At 39.7% G+C, this 18,069-nt stretch overlaps 1 long non-coding RNA gene across 2 annotated transcripts; it reads right to left on the minus strand.

Annotated features, from left to right (window-relative positions):
* Positions 1-1,602: 1,602 nt before the first annotated feature.
* On the minus strand, positions 1,603-17,969 carry LOC110083156 (uncharacterized). 2 transcript variants are annotated; one of them, XR_002301237.3, is made up of 3 exons: positions 17,806-17,969; positions 11,368-11,431; positions 1,603-6,897 (listed from the first exon to the last, which is right to left on the minus strand). It is a non-coding gene; the product is annotated as an uncharacterized LOC110083156 (long non-coding RNA). The 2 variants fall into 2 exon arrangements; XR_013541620.1 differs by lacking the exon at positions 1,603-6,897 and having other exon boundaries at positions 7,274-16,731; positions 17,806-17,958.
* Between the last annotated feature and the right edge of the window lie 100 nt (positions 17,970-18,069).

Genomic DNA, 18,069 nt, shown 5'->3' on the forward strand with positions numbered 1-18,069 from the left:
TTGTTAACGAGGACTAGTTACAGGGATCACAACACCCATTAGTTACAGCAGCTCCACTGGCTGCTAATGCATTTCTGGGCATAGTTCAAACAGCGGTTTTTCACTTATAAAGCTTTAAATGGCCTGGGTCCGAGCTATCTCAAGGACCGCCTCTCCCATTATGAGCCTGCCCGGGTGTTAAGATAATTGGGGAGGCCTTTCTCTGTCCTTCCAGGTGTGTTTGGTGGCGACAGGGGAGAGGACCTTCTCTGTCTGTCCTTGCTCCCAGACTCTGGAACTCCCTCCCAGGAGATCCACCAAGACCTTTCCTTCAGGCAGGCTTCTCTTTAGGGACTGGCTGTCTAAGAGAAGTTTTTTAATGGGATGGTTTGTATTTTCGTTGTTTCTAAATCTGTTTTAATCTTTAATTTTTAATATAAACGTTACTTAATTATTTCAAAATGGTTGAATAATTTACTGTTTTTAGCTTTCAATATTGTGTTTTTACTGATGTAAGCCACTTAGTGTCCCTTTTTAGGCGAAAGGCAGAGTAAAAATATTTTAAATTTTAAAAATTACTTGGAACATTTATCTGACTGTACGTAACACACTGGATCATATTCCAACCTCAGCTATTCATTGAAAAACAAGGCACAAGAGAGCAGAGCTGAAAGTTATTTTTAAGACTAAAAAAAAGGATAGGTGCACAAAGATAATCTTAACTGGGTGGTGGTAGAGTAGTGCTCTTGCTCCCTAAGCATGATCGTTGTACCACCACTCAATTATGAATTGCTTTATAATTATATTTACATCTGTTCTTTTTAAAAGAAGAATGTAAGGATTGCTCACTTAACCCAGTCTTTAAACATTGAAACCTATGGCATGGTGCCTGTGGACTTGTGGGAGCTTTTTTCTGCAAAAGAAGCAAAATCTCTTTTCCCCTCTTCCCCACCCCACCTTACACACACAATCACATGAATACTCTTGAGTGTTTTTTAAAGTGAACCTAAGGGCAAAATGTGCTTAAACATTAATAGAGTCCCTTTCTGTGTGTGAAGTGATCTTGCCTGGGTGCAGTATTGAATATGATGTTCTGTGCCTCACTTTCACCCTTGCCTTCAGCAGGAATTTCCAGGAAAGCTGTGTTTCTTAGAGATTTATTTATTTATTGACACATGCTTTTGATAATTGCAGTCCCTTCCTCAAGTACAATGCAGAATTGTTTCGAGCAGTACATTTGGGGATGGAGCTTGGGTCAAGGTGGCTGATAGAGAGACTTGGGTATCTAGTCTGCCAGTGCAGGCATTAATGTATGTGTGATTCTTGGTAAGAACATCCTGCGAAGTTGAGGAAAGGCTTGGAAAGTTATACAGTATTTTGGATCACAGCTCCCAGAAACCCTCAGTCAGCACTGAAGGATTTTGCAGGTTGTATTCCAAAAATAACTTTGACAAGCTTTGAATTTATTACTTACTAATGGTGAAATCGTCCTGTGACATTATTATCATGTACATTATTTATGCTACACATACATATTGATAATATAATATCAACAAAGTCACCACTATAGTTTTTTTTTGTTTAGTGAGTAAATTAACAGAGAAGGGTGAATTTGTGCTCATCTTTCTTGCAAAATGTACAAGTGCCTAACATATTTAAAAGAGTTTATTATATCACAGAATTTCAAAATAGTAAGATAGAGTAAAAATTATTTTAAAAAACAGCCAAAATATGCCAAAATACAAACTGCAGATAAAAAAAATCAAATAAAGAGGCACATAAAGGATGCATGGAATGCAAGCAGCCTACAAATGTTGTTCAATACCGAGAGTGGTGCAGTAGACAGAATGATGGGATAAGACTCAGGGGGGCTAGGTCTGAATCCTTACTCAGCCATGGAAACTCATGGGGGGCAGTAGAGCTGAAAAAAAGCACTCTTTAATTATCTCATTTACCTTGAAAGGCCTATTAGCATCACTGTGTGTCAGTTTGGACTTGATGGCACATAACAACAGCAACAACTGTCATTACAAATTCCTAAAGATTCTTCACAGCTGCTTATAAGCTGGTATATCAGAGAGAGAGAAATGCCACAGAGACCAATTGGATTTTTAGTGCTATGTACAGTATCTAATTTAATTCTGAGTACTTAGTAAATTAATACATTTGTGTACACACACTCATACTTTCATCCCCTACTGCTGGCTGACCAGGGCAAACAAAGGGATGTGTGAGCAAGATTGGCATGCCTTTTATATGGGTGTCTTTCCCAATAAACACCTCATTTTTTCATGTTTTTGTAGCTTTGGGGTTCTCTGCTTGAAGTGCTTTCTCATTGCTTCCAGATCACATCTGTTATAATTGTTTTCCTATGATTCCTGTTGATTCTGTGGCTTATCAGTTCCTCTTCTGCTGATCTGATAGTTCAAACACCTATTTACAGGTTTTTTTTTCTCTACATGGAGCACTCTGCCCTTTGGACACTTGCTTTGCACAGTCCAGGCACCTTTGCCTTCCATTGGCCAGGCCTTATCTTAATTCCATTATTGTCTATTATTACTAATTTTATTACCTATTCATAACACCATTTTCCAGTGAAAGCCAACCTAAACAGAAATGCGTACAACAGATGACAGAACTAGTGAAGAATTAGAGAAGGCTAGTTCCAAATCCCAAAAAGTCATTTGCTACATATTGGTCAGTACAGGAAACAGTGCGAGGAGGAGTTCCCAGCACTGAAGACTTGCTCTCTCATGAATAGTCAGAACCACCTGAATATGCACACACTCTCGTTCTATCTCTGCAAGATGTTCCAGGTAAAAGCCAGGTAAGGGATATATTAAGAACCCCCCTCTTTTTTGCCACTTTCCTGCTGCTTCCTGCTAAATCTGTTTTGCATAGAAGAATTGCAACATGTTTATTTTAATTGCCTACAGTGATCATATTTTGTATATCATTTCCATGTACCCAGAAGCTATGAGCCCTCCTGAGAAGCTCTCCCTGGAACAGCTGCTATTGGCATTTTATTACATGTGTGTAACATGGACTTCCAGTTTCATGTACTCAATTTCTGCAGACTTTTGTGAGAGTGTCAAACTCTGAGCATTTGCTTTTAAAGATACAGTATTTTCTGCAAAAGGCAAAGAATGGAGACAAACAAGGGATATTAGAAAGAGACACCAGAAAAGAGGAACTATCCTTCATGAATAGGGACAATTGAGAGGTTTGGTGGTATAATGCAGAATTAATGAGAGGATCAAGTTGGCTGTATGCTGGCAATTCTGTATGTAAAACAACCCCCTTGGGCTGGATAGTGGGAACACCCTCAGGCCCTGCTAAACCATCTCATATTCATAAGTGGCCTTCATAATTCAGCTAGAACAAAATGACTACATGCTTTGAGATCAATGAGCTTAAGCACACATAATTCTCTGGTGGATTGTGGCCAAGGAAAATAAAGCAATCTGCACCTAAAAGTGGTAGGTAAATTATTGTTAATTATGCTGCATTGACAATAGTTGGATTATTAATGTGGTTTTAATGACAATAATCTCTCTGAGGCTCTGTAACAATGAGGAATAATTTGGTCAGAGCTTCTTTGTCTTGTCCCATTAGGACAGGGGTGGAGAAAATGCAAACCTCCAGATGCTGTTGAACTGCAGTTCCCATCAAACCTAGCGAGCAAAGGGAATACTACTGGGAGCTGCAGTGTAATATTTAGTTATTTCATATATTTTTAACCCACCTTTTTCCTTAAAAAGGACCCAGGTGGCTTACATCTTTAAAAGACAATATTTAAAGCTTAAAACAGAAAATACTAAAATGGATCGAACAAATACCACACTTAAAAAACAGTAAACAAAAGCAACACCAGAAACACAAGCAAAGTGGTGAGATACAACAATCTATTTAAAAACCTCACCCAGGCAGCCTGTTGCTAAGGGAAAGCTTGTCTGAAGAAAAAGGTCTTTGCCTGCTTGCAGAAGGACAACGAAGATGGGGCCAGGCCAGCTTTCTGTGGGAGGGACTTCCAGAGTTTGGGAGCAGCAACAGAGAAGGTCCTCTCCCGTGTACCCATCAACACCTGTGAAGGTGTTGGGACCAAGAGGAAGGCCTCTGCTTATGATCTTAAAATGTGAAGGCTGCATTTTGCCCATCCCACGCTGTGACTAGAAGAGGGTAAGTGGTAATGAGTCAGACCATTGGTCCATGTAGCTCAATATTATCTATACCAGTTCTTGGCAACTCTCTAGAATTTCAGATGACAGCTTCTTTCAGCTCTTGCTCAAGAGGTCAGGGATTGTATTTTTCTGTTTACTTTTCCCAGGATATCAGCTATTCTTGTATTCTCCTTCTCCTTCATATTATCACTTACCATAGAACAAAATTGAAATCTACAAAATAAAATAGAATAGGAACCTGATAGATGAGGAGAATGTTGTGGACATAGTGTATATTGATTTTAGTAAGCCTTTTGACAAAGTCCCCCGTGATATTCCTGTGAGCATATGTGAACAAAAGTGTGTTACTGTTACAGTATATGGATTTGTAGCTGGTTGATAGGCAGTATACAAAGAACACTTATCAATGATTCCTTGTCATCCTGAAGAGAAGTGGCAAATGGGATACCGCAGGTTTCTGTTTTAGGTCCACTGTTATTCGATATTTTTATAAATTACTTGGATGATGGTGTGGAAGCAATGCTGATCAAGTTTGCAGAGGGCACAAACCTTGAGGTGACAGCTAATAAAACAGAATCAGAATTTAAGAGAAACTTGATAGATTGGAGAACTGGACCTAACAAAATTAAGTTTCAACAAGAAAAAACGTAGTCCTGCAGTTAGGTGGCAAAACGAGATACATGGATCTGAGTAGCATGGTTTTTGCTATTCACAGTTCCACCTCCAATCAATCAATCAATCAATCAATCAATCAATCAATCAATCAATCAATCAATCAATCAATCAATCAATCAAGTGCAATTATTTGTCTCCAGGAAGTAGCCTGAGAAAGGTGGGTCTCAGGCTTACCTAGGGCCATGTTGTTAGCAATGTGGCAGCCCTTGGTCTGATGGTAGTGGCCCAGTTGGCTTCCTCTCCTGTCATGGCAGCTGGAGATGGTATTGGTGCATGTCAGGAGGCTGATGCAGGTTAGGGGAGGTATATGTGTGGATCAACTCTTTATACTTTGTAGATATATTTTGAGGGGCATAAGAGTTATACATGGATTTTGAACTACATGGTGTTCCAGCGCTGTTGAAGGGAGAAGTGTATACAAATTCAGGATAGCAGGCAGTTGGTTCCAAAGTAGCACTTGTAAAAAGGAGCTAGGAGTCTTAGTAGACCACAGCCTAAAAATGGGTTAACAATGTGACATAGCAGCAAAAAACTCAAATCCAAACGAAATACTATACCAGGCTGCATTAACAAAAGTATATTGTCCAGATCAAGGGAATTAATAGTACCACTCCGCTCTGTTTTGTCCATGCCTTATCTGGAATACTCTTGCCAATTCTTGGCACCCCCATTTAAAAACAATGTTTACAAGCTGGAACATGTCTTGAGGAGAGTGACCAGGATGATAAAAGTTCTGGAAACTAAGCCTTATGAAGTATGATTCAGAGAATCAGACACGTTCAGCCAAGGGAAAAGACAGAGGTGACATGATTGTTGTTGTTGTTGTGTCATTAAACTGTGTCCAACTCTTCATGATCCCATGGACCAGAGGATGCCAGGCCCTCCTGTCTTCCACTGCTTCCCGGAGTTTGGTCAAATGTGACATGATAGTCATCTTCAATTATTTGATGAGCCAGCATATGGAAGATGCAACAAGGTTTTTGTTTTGTTTTGTTTGCTTTTGTTTTTGTCTAGCTCCAGAAGGCAGGAGTCAAAGTAATGGATCCAAATTACAAGAGAGGCCATTTTGACTAAACATTAGGAGGAACTTCCTGACAGTTAAAGCTTTTCAACAGTAGAATTGATTGCTTCAGGAGTTGGTGGATTCTCCTATACTGGAGGGTTTTCAGCAGAGGTTAGATGACCACTTTTCACCGTTGCTTTAGCAGTGGATTTTCTGCTTTTGCAAGGAGCTGAGGTTCCTTCCAGCTTTGCAATTGCATGATTCTATGATTAATTTTTAAACTGTGTTTTATGCATATAATTTAGAACATAATCCTATAAATGTGACTTGGAAGCAAATCCTGTCGAGTGTGATAGGGCTTACTTGCAGTGTCTGTGGAAATGTACTGTTAAAAATTATACCAAATAGCTTCTCCATGAGTTTTAACAACCCATTTCTTTCTGTCTCCACATCCTACCCCATTTTGGAGCCTCTACTGGTTTCAGTTCACTCTAGATTGTTTAATTCATCAACACCTGGGCCCATTTAACAAAGAATTCCAACACAAAACACTGTGAATTGAGTAGACATTTCAAAAAGGCACTGTAATTGTTGGAAGCAATATTTTTAGAAACTCAAAGAAGGAAATAAACAACTTCAGTAAAAGTGATTTAAATAACAAATAACATCTCTTTATAAACAGCTTAGCTCCTTGAGAACAATGAATAAACAAGGAGACAAGAGTCTTTCTTCCCCTCTTTGCATTATTAACTCTCATCACGATATGAATGGGTGAAATGTCAGGAATAATTGGAGAAAATCACAGCGCAATCTTCGGCAAAAACATCTGATTTATTTAAATTGTCACTGCTCATTCTTAATAAATTCTCTCTTTAACCTTTTGATCTGCAATCCATCAGGCTAAAAACTGCATTTGTGTGCAATGAACATTCTTCATCTTCTTACATGGTATCAACAAAACTGTGTATTACTGCATGTTGAATGAAGAGCAAACATTGCTTCTTGTACTTCCTCTCTCAGGGATTGAAATGACCTAGGGCATGGCTCCAATCACAGTACCTGGGAATTCGCACGAGACAAGATTCATTGCTAAATATAGCTATGATGCTCCTTACAGTAAAGAGCAGCTTTAGAATACATGCAGAATACATTCTACATCTATTTTAATTTACCTTCTTCCTAATGCAGGTCTGTCTTTTCAGTTGCAAACACTTGGGTTTTTAATTGTGCATCTGTGAAAAACGATATAAGCATGCCTAATCCAGCTGTATGATTACAGCACCAAGCAACCAAAAAAAGAAGTGGGGGAGGAAACATTGTGAAGGTTACAGTCTAATTTCAAATGCAGGTCAGATTTCTTCTTCATACCATACTGGGTATTTTTCTGTATGGTACAATGAACAAAAGAGAGGCAGAGAGAGAGAGAGAGAGAGAGAGAGATTGCAACTTCTTTTATTTTGTAGTTTGGTACATGAAAACCACATATTTATGGTCCCACAGTTCCATCCAGCTAAGAGAGGTTGCCTCCTCTTTCTAAACATCTTGTGGCCTTATGCCTCCTTCTCTGCTCCTGCATTCAGAGAACACGCCTCTTCTATTATAAGTGGTGTTTGATTTTATTTGATTCATTTATTTAGATGTTTTATTATTCTGTTGTTAACCACCCAGAATAGTGCTATGCACTAATGGGGCAGTATGTGTGTGTACACACACACACACACATACACACACACATTTATATAAAAATGGAATAGATAAATAAATCTTATGGCCTGTCATTCATGACGAAAAATAAGTGGTTGCCAAATGTCCAATAAGGGCTCATCAGTTTTGTCCTCACCTAAAAGCCTATCAGTCTGCACCTGCAGTCCTGCTATATACCGGGGAGGAAGCTAAGCTGGCTGGTTTTGCGGGCCATGGAATATGGGACAGATGCAGAGTTGGGGCTGCTTCATAACTGCTTAAATTACATTGTGTAAACACTATGATAAACAGTCTTAATTACCTTTTCCTAATGGTAAAACTAGGAGAGCACAGGTTAACGGATGATGAATATAGCTCTGTCAATATTGCATCATAGCGGCAAAGAGATTGCTTGGTTACACAATTGCATCAAGGCAACGCACAAAGTAAGCTACTCCTTTCCCCACAAAAGTAGATGAGATGCTGGTCATACAATTTGCAGTTGCGGCAATGGCTTCTTACAAACATAAGTAGCTGGTCTCTTGGTGGAGAGGCAAGACCTTGATGTGGGGGTAGGGAAGATCTAATACTCTGCCCCTTTCCCCAGTCCTTCGGACAATGCAAATTTGGATCAGTGGAGTAGGGACATGCTGCTAATTTCATGGGGGGGGGGGCGGTCTCTTTATTTTGTTCCTACATTTCTTTTCCACCCCGTTTGCCTCAAAATAGGGTTGCTATCTTCCACTCTTCCTAATATGGGCAGCCTAATTAGCATATCATGCAAATTAGGTCAGATTGCACTGTGTATAAATCTGCACAATATGCTAATTAATATAGATTTTTTTTTCATACTTTGCAAATCAAAACCATTGATTGTTGCATTAGTTTTTCACCAATGGCCAGTATCCATTGGTGAAGAAATACTAGTTACACCAGTATAGTGGGAATGATGTCAGTGAAAGTGGCAGATCTGTAGCTAATTAAAGAATCCCTTCACATACACTCTGGAATCAGAATCTGGATTCTTGGAAATTCTGGGAGTCATTGTCTAAGAAAGTAACTCTGCCAGTCTATGCTTTCCGATAAGGACAAATATATCAATTTCCTATGCAGATTTACTGAGGTATAAGACTAATTTAATTTAGTAGGACATAAATCTCAGTGGGTGTATCAGGAACAAATACATTTTGAAGTATTTCCCTCTCATGGTCTGAAACATTGTCCTAGAAGTTTAAGATTCACAGGAGCCATCAGTTCAATAACAGGAGCCATCAGTTCAATAATAAAAATAAAAATAAATAGCAGAATCTTTAATAATTTATTCTAGCCCCCCTCCTTTTCTCAAAGCAGTGCCCAGCTGTGGCGTTTGCCCTGTGGCCCCTGTTTGTTTCACCAAACACAGAACTCACAAAGGTATCCCAACATGCCCTTTAACACACTGCCATCAGTTGATCTCTTTATCAACCTATATTTCTTATGAAATACTGAGGTCCATTCATTACTGAACTTTTAAACAGACACAGGTTTATTGATTACAAGTTGTTTTAGGAATAGTTTTTAAGCAGGTTCTTATAAAGCTTCAGTATTTTACTTTAACTTCTTCTATCTTAATTAATACAGGCCACACTCTGACTAATCACTCCTTAAACACTCTTTGTTTCAAACCCCTAAACTCTTTCCCTCTTCTCAGTCTCTCTGACTGAACTCAAGACTTTGACTCACCCCTCCCTTCTAGTTTCTCTGGCTCTGCCTCCCAACAGCTCTTTGTAGCGTTCCCCTTTATTATGTCAATGGTTCATGCTTGTTATGTTAATTGTTCATGCATATTCATGTTGCTGAGAGGTGGAGCCGAGAGATATGTAATAAAGAGGTGGAGTCAGAGAGGGAGTCAGTAAGTAAGAGTCAGTCAGTCAGAGTCAGGGAGAGTGAGAGAGTGGAGAAGGAGATAGAGTGTGGTATTTGGGGGATCTGAGGTGATTAGAGTGAAAAGAGAATAAGAACTGTAATAACAAATAGAAGTTTGTGATTAATGATAATAGAAGTTACCTATGATTAATAATAACATCTGTAATCAATTAAAAAGTTTTATTTAAAAGACAGTGGAGTTTGCACCTCCATCTTCATCCTTCCATAATTAAAGTTGAATTAGTGATCAACTAGTGGCAGCGGGGTGAAAAGGAGTAGTAGTTTGCCTTTGTGTGCTCTGTGTCTGGACGGTCAGGCAAGGGGCACGAGGGGCGAATGCCACAATTGGTATCCAGCCAGTGGGATATGAAGGAATCCAGTGAAGCCTGAGTTTGGATACGAAGAAATCCAGTCAAGCCTGAGTTTAAAAAGAATTTCTCTTGAGTCAAGGGTACCTTTTAGACAGAGGTCTCTGGCAAAGAAATTTGATTCCTCACTAGAGCTTTTGGGAAAAGTTTAGTGGTGGGGGCTTCTGAACTCAGATCTGGGGGGAGTCTAAGATGGGAATGACTCTGAAAGAAAATTCCTGTTTTTTACCTCAAGATTTGAAGACCCAGTGGGCTAGCTTAAGGCTCAAGGCTCTAAGAATTTAGAGAGCACTTGTGGAAAAAAGGGTCAGAGTAGATCTAAGGGAAGAGGAGAAAAAGCCTTTGCTTGAAATAGAAATCATTTAAGTGACTGGAAGTAAAAGAAAAAAAGACAGGTCCATTATAAAATCAGTAGAAACACACTCTAGAAAATGTCACTGAGATAAATATGCCTCCCAAAGGAACTAAAAGACCAGTAATAATGAAGACTGAATCTCAAGAGCTACAAAGTTTGGTACGTCAGGAAATGGAGGGAAATAGAGACCCTTTAACTTTAGGAGAGCAGTTAGAGACAGAGAAAAATGCCTCTGAAAGACCAAGTATCCTAAGCTTTCACAATTTTCTAAGATGGAAATCACAACAGGAATTTAAATTGAAAGAATTAGCGATCAAAGAAAGAACCATGAAATTAGAAAAGATAGGAAAAGCTGAGCAAGATGTCAGACAAATGGCATTTGAGCAGGAAAAAAGACAAATGGAGCTGGAGTTAAAACAAATGAAATTTCAATTAGAAATGAAAAGATTAGCATGGCCTAGTTCTCAGACCCAAATGAAATCTGAGGTAAATTTTAACAAGCAGAATTGGGACGACAATAAGAAGCCTTTTAATAAAAATTACCTTAGCAAAACAACAGGAAATGAAGGCCAGAGTGGTGCCTCAGCTAAATTGGTATGGCCTAGTCCTCAGAACCAAATGAACTCTGAGGAATAGTTTACCAAATCTCCTCAGGATGAGAGAAGGAATTACGGATGCTGCAAATGCGGCGAGCCTGGTCATTTACAATTCAATTGTACAAAAAAGAAAAAAAAAACAACTAAAAATGTGGAGAATAATGGCCAGAACAAGAAAGTATACTGCTTGGGCACTATGGAGGCCTCTGAGGGAAACCGTGGCCAAGGTTCTGTCTCCATGGCAGCCACAAAAACTGAGCAAGAAGACATTCCTGTAGCCCCTATAATCCAGTGTTTTTAGATAAAAAATGATAATACCCCTCTCAAAAAAGCTGGTGAAGAGATATTAGTGGGAGGAAAGAAATACATTGCTATAAGGGAACAGGATCTCAGATTTCTATAGTACATTCTGATTTGATAGCCCAGGATGATGTAATTCCAGGCAGAACTATGACCTTAAAAGGAATTGGGAAAGAATCTGTAGAGCTGAAAGTGGCAGAAGTTCAGATAACTATGGGAATTGGTCTGGAAAGTGGCAGGTAGCAGTTTCAGACAAAATACCAGCTGCTTTTCTAATTGGTTGGGACTTAATAGAGCATGTCAGGAGTGCTTTTGTACTTACATGCTCAAAGGGGGGCCAAACATCACCCACTGCAGCAGGATTGGATACAGCAGCAGGGGAAGGCCTGGAGGGAGAGAGTCAAGGAGAAGAGAGTATGAGTAGCATGAGAGAGTGGAGAAGGAGATAGAGTGTGAGTTTGGGGAAATCTGAGAGGTGATTAGTTAGGAGTGTATTCTCAAATAAGAAGATTGTTGTTAATAATAAATTTACCTAAAGAAGATATTCATGAATCACTATCAATTTCTGTAATCAATAAACAAAAGTTATATTTAAAAGACTTTGAAGTGTGGACCTGAATCTTCATTTTCCTGAAGTAATGGTGATTTAGTGATCACCTGGTGGCAGCAGTGTAAAAGAGGGATTGTTTGCCTTCGTGTGCTCTGAGTCTTGACGGTCAAGCAAGGGGCATGAGGGTGAACGCCACATTCTCATTGGCACATGCCAATAATCTTCTACCTGAGCCAAAGCAGGGTGATCACTACACCAGCTAACCTCCCAAAAGCCTGTGGAAAATAAATTAGAATGTAATGTCTCTGGAATGTCAAATACCAATAGAATTGTAGAGCTGGCAGGGACCTCAAGTGTGACTGAGTTCATCTCCCTGTCAAACAGGAAATGCAGTAAGATGCAAAATGTTACAGTGTTTCAGTGAAAACTATTTCACCCTGCCAATAGCATAATACATGTGAACTCAATCTAAGCCGTGGCCATTGTTGTGAGCAAGGAAGTTAACAACCCTCATGCCAGCTTCTTGATCAGGAAACCCACCACACCTGCCTTTTCTTTTCACCGGACGGGACTGCTGGAAGGATAACAACAAGTGTAAATGCTGCAAGGATTACAACTGACTCCAAAGTGCTTTGAAGTCATATGGTTGAATGGCTTCTTAAGCATGCCTCTATGTTCCCTGGAGGTAAGGTCTTTAAGAAGAAGATAGAAGATGTGTGTGTGTGTGTGTGCGTGCAATGGTTGCTATCTGGAACATTGGAGATTTAGCAGAACAAAACAATGGTCCACAGACTGGAAATGCTCAATATAAGTTCTGATCCCCAAGAAAGAAGATGCCAAAGGAGTGCAAAAACTATAGGACCGTTGCTTTAATTCCTCATGCAAGCAAAGTAATGGCCAAGATGTTAAAACAAAGACTTTCCCCTTTTATGGTGTGAGAAATGCCTGATGTTCAAGCTGAAATAGTTAGGGGTATTGTATGCCTTGGTTCAATCATCTATCCAAATGGGGACTGCAGCCAAGAAATCGGAAGGGGATTGAGACTAGGAAGGGCAGCAGTGAAGGACAAAACATTTTGGAGATCACTCTTTCAAAGGGTTGCCATGAGTTGGAGGTGACTCGATGGCACATAACGATAGCAGAACAGCACATCGCAAGTGATATATGTCACTCAGAGAGGCTGCATGCCTCTGCATGGTTGGGAATTTGATTTCCCACTGTACCTTCTGGGAGAAGAGCCAGCCTGATTGGCCTTGGGCAAACTGCACAGTCCCAGACCGCCTTCAATAGATGGGAATGGTGAACCACTTCTGAGAACTCTGCCTAGAAAACCCTAAATGGCCATAATAAAAATCATCTGGTCCTTAGTAGGTCTGAAAATTAGGTAAATACTACCTCAGATGAACAACAACATATGATATATTACACCATGTCATGATGTGTTTTACAAGAAAAAAACAAAATGGAGAAACCATGTGTGAAAAACTAAGTGCACCCTTAGTGCTTCCATAGGAATTAAGAGGCTAAGTAGCAGCCAGCTGCTGCTAACCAAATGTCCTTGAGTAATTGATCATCAACAAGTGTCACTACCTCTATAAAAGCCAAAGTTTTAGCAGTTTGCAGGTCTGGAGCACTCAGGTGTGTGTTAACACAATGCCAAGGAGGAAACACATCAGCAATGATCATAGGGAAGAAACTGTTGCTGCCCATCAGTCTGGGAAGAGTTAGAAGGTCATTTCAAAGTCCATCATTGTACAGTGAGGAAGATTACTCATGAGTGGAAGACATTCATCCCAGTTGAGGCTCCTCCTGGTGGCTAGCCTGACAGAGGCCCATAAATCATCTACAGGAGATAGGGCCTTATTTGTGGTGGCCCCAACTTTATGGAACTAGCTTCTGGAGAGCTGCGCCTAGCCTCCTCCCTGTGGGTGAGGCAATTAAAGACATTGCTTTTCAAAGAGGCTTTCCACACCAACCCCAGCAGGCCACCTTCCCCCATTTTTTCTTTCCCCTCCTCTTCTTCTCTCCCTTTTTTTCTCCATCTGCTCTGGGATTAGTTGGTGCCATCTGTGTTTTATTAGGGTTATTGCTATTGGTTTTAACATTTCTATTTCTATTTTTTATTTTATTTTATTTTATTATTTTTGGAACAAAAACAATCAGAAAAATACAAAAAATAGTGCTTACTATACACTAAGTTCTACCGTGCACCTCATACCCCCGGGACCCCATTGAACAGTTTTTTTATTACAAACTTCCTTTCCAAAATTGTATTGCTCATTGCTTAGAGGCTTTCCCATTTCCTTTCACTAATACAAATTCAATAAATCTACCCCAAATAGCATAAAAATATTCAAACTTATTTCCCTCTTTTCATCTTTAGTTCAGTAGTCAATCTGTCATTTAACATAATGTCCCATACTTTATTATACCAATCTTCTAACTTGATATGTTTGTCTTTCCAGTATATAACTATTAATATTCTAGCACTTGTCATAAAATTAGAAATCAATTCCTTTGAGTGATTATCCTATCAAAAGTTGACAGCCAAGCAATTTTTGAGTTAAATTCAGTATCTTTTCCAAATATATCACATATTTCCTTAAAAATCAGTTTCCAAAATTTCTGAATCAATTTACACTCCTACCACATATAATGCATGCCAAATTCTTCGTCACATTTCCAACAGGGCTTGGAATAGTCTGAATTTATTATGCTCAATTTCACTGGAGTCATGTGCTACCTTAAACTAATTTTTAAAAAATTCTCCTTTATTCTTACCGACATTGATCTTAGAACTCTCATCTTCCAAATTTTTATCCAATCCTCTGTCAAACTTCTGTCTTTAAATCATATTCCGAAATTGATTTTAATCATTCTATTTCAATCTCATTTTCCTCCTGATCCAAAATTAGGTTGTAAATTTTAGTTACTACTCCCTTCTTCAAAGCATCCTTCTGCATGTCTTCATGTGATGATAGAAATTGTTCATACTTAGTACATTCTCTACATTTGCCACTAATCCTCAACCATTCATTAGTCCATCTGTCTAATTGGATATAATTGTACCATGATAATTTATTAGTTTGAAGTTTAGCTATAATCTGATCCTTCGAACTCATTTTAACCATCCAATCCTTCAATCTGGCAACAGAAACAAGAAGTAGTGACTGCTTTTTCCTACCCACAACTTCTGTTAACCTTTAAAAAAATTATTACTGTATTGTTATTCACTGATGTTATAGCTATGTCCGTACTAACAGAGCTATAGCATCAGTGAATAAAAACAATAAAAGTCATACCTTCTACCAAAATGAAGAATGCAGAGTAACCATTATGAAAACTATGGCTTTGTAACTCCAGCTTCTTGAGATGGACTTGCTTTCAGTGGTATATATATGACCCTGACATGTTTCATGGGATTAACATACCAGCACCACACCTGGTAATACAGGGAACTTGACCCTGGGAAGCTTCAATGACAACTTCCTGTCCTTTGTGAACTGTTGTTATTTTAGAGGTCCAGCCAGAGCTACTTGGGAGAAGCTAGCTGTTTACTTGGGATGGAATTTAAGGTACATGAAAGATGTATCAAAATGCTCATGTTTTCAGTGAGAAGGGAATCCCCCTCCAGATGTTTTTGGACCATAATATGCAGTATTCCTCTCATTAACTTTGTTGCCTAGAACTGACAATATTTGGAGGATCACACTTTGCACCTCTCCTCAGCTATAAATCAAAGAAAAACCATGTTACATCTGTGGGGATTTGTAAGACAAGTGATTTCTGTTTTAGTGTTTAGCACTAGAAGTGTTTCAGAAGCTGATGTTTCTGTATATACCTATAGTGTTTTTCTTTCTTTCTGTTTGGAAGTTCAAGTACAAAGACTGCACTCATAACTGTATCCTTTGGGTTGCTGCCTCGGAAATGTGTCCTTTGTTTTTTCTAAGTAAATGTTGCACAATTGGATAGACTGAGCGTAAATGTCTCTGAATCAGTGTTTCTCAAAATATTGATGAATGGTTTTTAACTTCCTTCCTCAGAATCTGCAAGGATGCTGAATTGGCATGATAGGTTAAAAATTTTTTTTAAAGAGCGATGTGTGACTGAGGAGCACTGGGTACAACATTTTTAGTCCAAGGCAATTGGCATAACTTAACTCTTTCTGAGCAATTTTAGCAAAACCATTGAACTGATCTTCCAAATGATCATAATAAAAATAACCACCAATCCAATCCAATCCAATCAATCAATCCAATCCATCAATACATCAATGTGCTGTGTTTGTAACACAAACATCATTTCTTTGGTCCTAAAAACGGACTAATGCTGCAGTGTCCTGCATAGCAGTGATGTCCTTTAACCGCCTGCAAGATGGGCACCGATAATCATATGCATGTTTATTCTTATGTAAGCCCCACAGAGGTACCGGGATAGCTCAGTCAATTAGGTATTTGACTGTGATGCCAGAGATTGGGAGTTTGATACCTCATTATGCTTCCTATGAGTAAAGCCAGCCTGTGTGGCCTTGGACAAGCAGCACAGCCCCAGGGTGCCCATAGAAAAACATAAGAACTTAAGAAGAACCTACTGGATCAGACCAAGCCCCCATCTAGTCTAGCTTCCTGTCTCACAGGGGCCCGACCAGATGCCTCTAGGAGCACAGGAGACAACTAGAGACCTGTTTTCTGATACCCCTCCCCTGCATCTGGCATTTGGAGGTACCTTCCTTTTAAGCCTGGAGATTGTACATCCCCATCATGGCTTGTAACCTGTGATGGGCTTTTCCTCCAGAAATCTGTCCAATCCCCTTTTAAAGGCATTTAAGACAGATACCATCACCACATCCTGCGGCAAGGAGTTCCACAGAAGAGAGCTACAAGTTACTTCTGAGTACTCTCTGTGGAAATTGGAATCATAAGTGTAAATTGACTTGGCATACACAAGTTTAGTTAACCCCACAGAATCCTATGAGGTTTACTGCTCATTTAGCATAGCTGGCCAGTACAGTAGTCCCAAAACCAATCCATGCAATTCACCAGGACAGGACCTGTTGGTTTTTGGTCAGCTTAGTGTGTGAGCCCATAGCTACTCCTTCAGATATTTCTCTTGTACTTGTTACTGCTGAAAGTACTCCTGGGAAGAAAGAGAATATGTATTTATTCGTGACAAGAAACCATGCCCATGCCTTGTAAACAGGTACAAAAGGTAAGACGTCATAACAAAAACACCCTCATCTTCCAGCATTGCCTGCATACAGTACAGTGGTGCCTCACTTTATGAGTGCTCCGTTTGACGACGAAATCACATTATGTTGAAGATGTTCCCTATGGGGGAATTTTGCTTTGCGATTCCCTGTTTTGGTAACCGATCATCGCAAAGCGACGATTTTCGGCCAGCTGATCAGCGGTTTTGAAATGGCCGCCAGGTGAAAAACATGGCCGCCCGCTGTTTTCTGGCATGGATTCCTCGCTGCACATGCAGCGAAAATGGCCGCACTATGGAGAATCTTCGCTGGACTGTGAGTTTTAAGCCCATAGGAACGCGTTAATTGGGTTTTAATGCGTTTCTATGGGCTTTTTAAAATCGCATGACAACGTTTTCGTTCGACAGCGATTTTTGCGGAATGAATTGTCATCACGCGAAATAGCAGAGATTGAACGTGCTCTGCACGTAGAATAGGTGTTCTAAAGCCTACTGCTCTGAAATGAAATCCATCATAGGTTTCATACTCTCTGTGGCGTGAATCCGTATTACCTCGAACTCAGGATTCTTTTATTTGTTTCTTTTAAAAAAAAAACAATCCATCATGTTACAAGTAATAAATACAAAGCTTAACATTGTAAACTGCCATCTTACTTGTTTTATTTGTTTATTTATTTGATTTATACCCTGCCTATCTGGTCTACTCGACCACTCTAGGCGGCTATAATTTATCCGTTGACCAATTGCTATCCTCTCCTCTATAATATAGTCGAACTGGGGATTCTAGGAAGGAAACCCAACCTTTTCCAATGCATAATTTAGGCGCGTTTTGGAACTAATAAGCGTGCCTAACTGCATAGAATATCACCTTTACTCCGGCAACACTTATAGGCTGTCCAGCCCGTGTAAAAATCACTGCTAGAGAGTTCTACTGGACACATCGCAGACTTTTCCATGTCCTTCCCTTAAGTTAAGAACATTCACAGTTCGGCAAAGCTCGTTTACCTTCCAAAAAGCCGTGGGCAAATTTACTGTTTAAATGGCATTACTGTTGCCACCCTCCGTAGTTTTTCCATCTAATCCGGACTCTGGGGCCTTTATCATGCAGAACTCAAAACTTCAATGTCAGCTTTCCAGCACTTTTTTTCCCTCTCTCTCTCTCTCTCCCCCCCCCCCCACCCACCCTTTTCAATCCCGGCGAGCCCTTAAAGAAAAGGTTTCAGGTTTCGGGATCGGCACTTCCCCGCCTCCCTGATTGCGGGGCATTGT

The sequence above is a fragment of the Pogona vitticeps genome, chromosome 1 (genome assembly GCF_051106095.1).
Source record: "Pogona vitticeps strain Pit_001003342236 chromosome 1, PviZW2.1, whole genome shotgun sequence".
In the NCBI taxonomy this organism is placed as follows: Eukaryota; Metazoa; Chordata; class Lepidosauria; order Squamata; family Agamidae; genus Pogona; species Pogona vitticeps.